The sequence below is a fragment of the Nicotiana tabacum genome, chromosome 4 (assembly GCF_000715075.1).
Source record: "Nicotiana tabacum cultivar K326 chromosome 4, ASM71507v2, whole genome shotgun sequence".
NCBI classification, from domain to species: Eukaryota; Viridiplantae; Streptophyta; class Magnoliopsida; order Solanales; family Solanaceae; genus Nicotiana; species Nicotiana tabacum.
This window is the reverse complement of record NC_134083.1, coordinates 40,198,584-40,206,134: the sequence shown is the minus strand read 5'-3', so window position 1 is coordinate 40,206,134 and position 7,551 is coordinate 40,198,584. Positions and strand designations below refer to the sequence as shown.

General features: G+C 33.9%; 1 pseudogene; it reads right to left on the bottom strand.

Moving 5' to 3' along the window:
- Positions 1-3,975: 3,975 nt before the first annotated feature.
- Positions 3,976-5,666, bottom strand: LOC107817196 (high-affinity nitrate transporter 3.2-like; annotated as a pseudogene).
- Positions 5,667-7,551: the final 1,885 nt, after the last annotated feature.

Sequence of the window (7,551 nt, the reverse complement as noted above, 5' to 3'; positions counted from 1 at the left end):
CCGTATATTTTTAGATAAGGTGGTATTTTAAAGGTCTTTGGTATGGCATGCGGGGCAACGCTATCATTGTACGGCTGCTCGACGAACCAACCGACATCTCACTTCGGCAATAACTTAGGAGCGCCCGGTATTTCATCGACCCTTTCTTGGTATTCTCTCATTTGATCCCGAAGTGTCTTGTTCTAGTTTTCTATTTCCTCCATCCTTTTCAGAATGGCTGTGAGTCATCGCCTGCATTGTTAACAACATTGTGAGTAATACATGTCATCGTGGGTAGAGAGAAGGTTGACCATGTTGCTCGTCTACTGGTGATGCAGCATAGGTTCTCGCCTTTGCTACGGCCGCATCCTGAACGAGCTTATGGAGGACGTTGGTCAGTGTATTAGTTAGCCAGGCCTCAATGAGCTTCTTTATCGCTGGTGGTGTCTCCTATCCCAAGGATGTGGAGGCTGTCTTGCCAAGGGATTTTGTGATGTTACAGTGGGGAGGGGGTGATCCACCTTGCCTAGGAGAGGCATGTGGCGTTGTGTCCTCGTCCACTGATTTAGAGCTTTCATGGAAAATGTCCATAAGGTTGGTTAGGAGGTCACTCTAGGGCTGTTCAAAACCGAACCGAAACCGTTAACCGATCCAAACCGATAACTTATTGGCTTATTGGTATCGGATTATCAGAATAATGGATGGTGAACGGATTGAGATTCTATAATTAACGGCTTAACGGTTTGGGGACGGATTACTTAATTTTCTTATTGGGTAAACCGTTAACCCATTAAGAATTTTTATATTTACACTTTTACCCCTTTGTATATAAAGTGCTATTGAAACCCTAAATGGCTAAATCCCTAATTTTTATTTTCTAATTCTCTGCAGCCACCAGAGGCAGAAAAGTCATCAGTCTCGTCTCTCTCTTGAACTGAAAACTGAGAAGTCGAAAAATCAAAATCTCAATGATTAATACGTATATGTCTGTATGAGTAGTCTTGATGGTATTAAAAATTTGGTTAATACGTGTATGACAGTATGAATAGTCTTGAAGATTTTTCAATTGAAAAATACCATTTGGTTATATATTAGATGGTATTAAAAAATTGGTATTGATTAGAAACTGTTTGATATTGATTGAATGATTGATCAAAAAAATTCTATTTGGTTTAGCCGATAAGCCGCCCGATAATTGTTAATACGATATCAATCCGCCCATTCTCTTATTGGATGACTATCGGATTACTACATTTATAATCCGATAACTAGCATAATTATCCGCTCGATCCGCCCGTTAAGCACCCCTAGGTCACTCATTATTCTCGTTCTTTCTTTTCTGTTATCTGCCATGTTAGATCTATGCATGTAAAAAGAAGAAGGCTCTTTTTTTTTTTCCGGTAACCAGTGTTGGTTATAGATCTAGAAGAAACTAAAAGACTTAGCTAGAAGATCCCCACAGACGGCGCCAAATTATTTGACCAAAAAATATAATTTCCGGTAAAACTATTTAATTTATATAATAAGAGGTTAGATCTAGTTAAGGATAATAACTCTAGATACTAATCTCTGAAACGTACAGGAGATGGGGATAGATCCCGTAAATAATTGATAACAATAAATGCAAAATACTCTTGATGCATGAACATTAATGGGGATATAATTAACAATAAATGGTAATAGATGGCATTTAAATAAATAAGGAGAATGATTCACCCAATAATGTAAGGATTAGACGAATATTTCTCTTGACAATAATGAGTGACAGAAAGGTCCAAGATTCGTATGAACAATCCTCGGATCTGGTGGAAAAGTGGGGAATAATATGAACAAGAATCTTTATCAAAAGGTAATCTTTGTATTTTTGTAAGAGAGGAAGAATCTTATTCTCAAAAGTGTTTTTATCAAAATGAATATTACATGCCCCTGTCATTGTCTTTTTTTTTTTTTTTTATATATATGGGACCTTTTCCTAGAAAAATCTAATAGTACAAATGAAGGGAATATCCCATAGAATATTCTCTCTTAATATCCTATCCTGACAAATTAGTCGTTACAAGTCTTATCGTCAATAATTAATTTCGACCTCGACCCTTGTTGACCATCTCGACTACGACTCCTGTCGACATTTCGATTATGATTCATGCCAGCACCTCGTTCAATGACTTTGCTACATCTTGGGCGAGTTCGACCGATTCTTTCCTCAATACCATATTAAACTAAATTTCTTAGGGACGGATTTTGGTCTATACACATCTAACTCACTTTTTTACTCCTACCATGAATGATTATTAAATTCTTTAAGTTGTGCCATTTGAATCCCACAATTGATTTGGGCGCCTCACGATTCCACTGGATAGATATTCCTAGAAAATTTGGAAGGGTTGGAATCTTTCACTATCTGATGATGATTGTGGGAAGATTAAATGAATCTTCAACTTCGACTCCGTGTATCAACTATATATTTTAATTATGTCTGCTTAAAAGAATCTAATACGAATTTGAGATTAAGGAGAGGGAAAACTAATCGATAAATTCAGATGGAAAGATCGTTATGAACAAGTTGCCGTCACGTCTCCAAATGAAATTATCCATTATAGTTGACAATACTAATAGTTACTTGCTCTTTCCCTAGAGATGAATGTAATTTTAATTATTTTTTCAAAAGCTCACAGTAACCCAGCAAGTTTACAATACTCAAATGACCTAACTTCATCTTCCTAATTTTTTTTTCTTATTAAGGAAATAAGAAAAAATTTCAAACTTCCAAACCTAGCTCCTATTCTTGTTAATTCTACTGAGGCTTATAGATAGAAATATAAGTAGAGCCTTAAATAAAAGAGAATATATATCAGGAAAAGTTTCCCTGATTGAAATTAAAAATATAAAAAATCGGTGCAGGTTAAGGGCAAGAAGTTTCACTTGGTTATATCTTTTTGCGGCCAATATTGTTTTCTTTAATAGGCTGATATTACCTTACGAGGAACAACTTTCATTTCATCTGCGACTTTAGACATCAAGTATTTCTGCTTTGTCATAGTTAATTTAAGCATATAAAAATTGAAAGGCGCATGTTTAATCCGTATGATTTCCATATTCTACCGAAACAGGCCTAACATTTTCATTCCTAAGTATTAAACTTACTCCAATAGCCATATCTCGACTATTTTTGGGCCAATTTACTGTGTATGGAATTGCCCCCCAAAAAAAACACAGATGATATTTGTACTCAACCAATAATAATTGCATAAAATGGACTTTCAATCTACTCTTTAGTCATTTGTTCTTGCATGAAAATAGCTCTATGCATTAGAAGAATTTTAGCAAGTCTTAGCTAGTATCGTGACAGTAGAAAATTTTAGAAATCTAAACAGACTCCCACCTAAAAGGATAAGGCGTGGTCGAAAACCAGTTTATTTAATTTCCTTTGCAGTATCAAACTTCTAATTAGTTGTTGGTTCTTTGGAATAAGTATCTAAAGTCAAATAAAGCCTTGGCCTATATGAAGGCTTTTGGATTAAGAGAAAAAGATCAGTACGCAGAAAAAGTTCTATAATCTTTCTTAACACTAAAGGTTACTTCTACTTTATTCAAAAATCCAAGATCTTTAAATAAGGCACCCCTCATCTTCGGACGACTTTTATAATGTGTCTCTTTTCGACTAGTAAAATTGACAAAATTATAGAAAGTTGGGAAAATTTAAAGAAGAAGAAAAAAAGTCATCGAACCATCAGAAATAAAACAACTAATGTCTGTTTCGTGATCAACGGTGAAAAAAACAGATGCAAATACACACTTGGCCAAAAAACTGATAAACAAATTACTTTAATCACCAAGAAAAATACAGTAAATTAAACAAGAAAGTAAACGATATCATGTCATGCATGAGTCATCAAACTTAATACAATAATCTTAAAGTCTACGATATAGTAGAAAATAAAGAAGATTATTTTAATTTCTTTCCACACCATTTGATCATCATGTGGATCAATATGATCACTTCTGTTGACTTGCCTTAGCCTTTCTCTTCTCCATGTAAAAGAATCCAAAGAGGGACACCACAGAGAAAACAGAGAAAACCACTAATGGCCTGAATATCGAAAAGGTTGTCTATCTTCTTTTCATCGGTGTTTTGTCCAAATCCAGTTTCATGACCATCGGAATCCAAGACATAAGCCCTAACAAAGTAGGTACCAGTTGGGACATCCCTTTCAATTGTCCAGTTGAAACTGTTTCCAGAGGATTTGTAGGGCATGGTTACAATGTTGAATTGACATGTCTTGTCTTTCTTGAGATGGTCCTCAGTTTTCCTCCATAGACGATCTTTTTGGCTAATGGGTGCATAACACAGATGCACCTTTACTTTCTTGTAGCTTGAGTCTGCCCCTGCTGGGAAAGTCTTGTTGAAGGACCATTCCAATATGATTTGGTCTTCCCCAGCCATCAGTCTATATATGAAATATATGAATCTTTACACCGCTAGTGCGTTTTAACATGTAATAGTTGGTTATTTACTATGTACTAAATGGGCAGTGGCGTAGCCATACAGAGCTATTGATCGAATACCAAATTATACTAAATATATAGAAAATTATATTATGTATATTGGTTAAAATTATTAAACCTTGAACACTTTTTGCAAAATTTCTAGTTTCGCCACTAGTGTATATGGGTTACCAATGAATGCTTATTAAATAAAATTACATGTAATTACTTTTTAAGTGATTTGATTGTGTATATATTATTATTACATAGAACTTAAACTCTAATTATATATTTATCTTATTCTTCTAATTTAATTAAGACTTTATTTTGTCAAAAATGCAAAAGAAAAGAGAGAAAAAGAAGATTATTTTCATTTCTATGATGACTTTGCTAGTATATGTATCTAATTTCCTAATCAAACAATTAGCTCTATCACGACGTTCATTTATTATTTACTTACACGAGGAAAGAAAAGGAAGAGAAAACGATAATTACAAGACAACAAATGGAATATTCCCCTCATTCCTTAGAGATGATCAATAGTAGGAGTTGTTTTTATTTGACATGTTCCAATTTCCAAAACAATACCCAAAGGTTACTGCTAATATGAAAGATGTTCCAAAAGAAACAAGATCTTAATGAATTGAAAAAAGGCCTCCTGTAACTTGTAAGAATCATGAACATATTCTATTAATTTTCATAGAGGCTAGCCTTGGATTCTCATTCTAGGGAAATAGTGATAGAGATTTAAGATGCAGCTACATGCGAAACTAATTAATTTCTCAAATCTTAAAAGTTGGGTGTGAAAGAAAAGATAAAATCACACCCCAGTTATCATTAGACTCCAATCAAAATCTAAGTCCCTAGATTATAGTCTTTTAAATTTTCTTTCTTTGTTTAATTAACAGGGGAAAAAAATGGAGAGGGAGGGGTTAACTGTTAATCATACCTCCTTCTCTGTGTGAAGCAGAAATATCCAGACTCTTTTTGAGGGAAGAGAACAATATTTCAGCGTGACAAGAAGCTAGAAAGCAAGATATCACAACTGAAACCACAAAAATAGCACGAGTACTTGCCATTCTCACTGTCTCTTAACTTCTTTGTAAACAAGGTAGAGAAAGAAAACTGGAATGTAAAGACTAATGAAATATCCCACTGATGGTGTTTAGAGGAAGATAGGTTGCTTTATATAGATTTCTTGGTATTGCACTCAAAAAGAGGCTATTTCTCAAATAAAGTTTAAAAGAAGAAGTCAAACACAAACCCAACTGGCAGCTAGCTCTCAAAGTTCCACAAGGGATGGGAACAATAAGATAGTATCATTTTCTAACATAAGTTTTATAATAAAATAGTAACAATTAGATGAGTGAATTGGCTCTAAGCCATGTTCAAAGGGTAAGTTTGTGACGGTTTAATTTACAGACTAATAAAATTGTAATTTTGGGAAGTACTTGTTTGGACAAGAGCTTAATAATTAAAAGTTGACCTTTGTTTAGATGGATATTTTTGTGTGCAGTTTGGAATTTCTAGTTTGTTCGAAATAATATCCAACTGCGATCTTGCGACACATTCTATATGAATATATTAAAACGTATTATTTGCCTTAAGAGGTTTGTCCCCTAATGCTTTGTAAAGACCCAAATCAATAAATATCAAGTGCTTGAGATGATGCAGAAGGTGGGGTATAGTTATATGCGAAATCGCTAATCGTATGTAGAGACCATATATAATTGAGTTACATTATGGTCTCATCATTATTTATGGCATCTACTAGTTGGCCTTATCACCTATACGTAATTTAAATTAAACAAACAGTATACGCCTAATATTTTTTGTTTTAAGTTTAACTTTCCTTAGAATGAAAGAAGTTTGAAGCATGATCCTAAATTTACTTACTTTTATCTTAGTCTTCTGATCTTCTTATTCGATCGGCTAACGAGGTGTACTCCTTGTATCGATATTAGTCTTAATATTTTCACAGTTACCTAGGCTAGAAAGTCGGGTTACTCAGCGCTAAATATGGCAACAATTATGAAGTAAGTTTATATAAATTTAATAAAATGACAGAACCTCCAGCAGTTACACATCAGCTGATGATATTGATCTATCCTCAAATTTATTTTTTACCATACCATGAGTAAAAGGGTCCTCAAGGTGAATTTGATACTGACTAGAGACTTTTTACTTATAAGTTACGATACTCAAGATTATTTTATTTATTTTCTTGTGTTGGAACTCATCATCAGCGGCTTTTGAAGATTATCGGTTTCTCGTTAACTTTTCATTACCTAGATTTTTTACTATATATACAGACTCCCAAATGCAATTTCTGGTAAAAGGTAAAGTGCATCTTTTTCTGATTGTTTTTTTTTATTTGGTTAGAAAAACTGAGATATATCTAGATTAATAGCTGAGTATGAACCAGCAAAACAACAGCTTACGACTGACGTTTGTGCCTACTTTTTTTATTAGGAGAAGGTCAACTCTTGGATAGAAATACTTATATATAGGATTTATTATTTTATATGACATCAGTGCGAAGGGAAAAAGAACGAGAATATGATATCCAAAAGCTGTAGTCTCTTGTCGTGAATTAAACCTCAAATAATACTGAGGTGAAAACATATGTGGGTGAATTGGGCTTTTCTTTTTAAATTCTGATTTCCCTGGCTTAGCCCATAATTAGCTCAAACAACACAAAATGCTGGCTGGAAGGCCCATACATAGATTAGACTCGTTTTGATTTTTCTTGCCAAATTTGTTCAAAGTCAGTCATCATTGAGATGAAGAATTTGGATTGCTATAGGTTCTCCTAAATTCTCATGCTATATAAACTGCTACGCCTGCGGAGTAGGTCCTCTAATACATTATAGGGGCGTTTGGTTTAACGGAATAGGTGGAATATTTCGGTATATATTTGGAATTAAATTTATCCCGTATTTGATTAGAAATATTTTTTAAAACAAGTATTATGTTTATACCAAAATCTTAATATAACTTATCCCTGGATTGATTATCTAGGTTATAATCCCAAGATTGCATATGTTTGGTTTACCATGAGTATTAAAGTCGCGCACTATACATGAT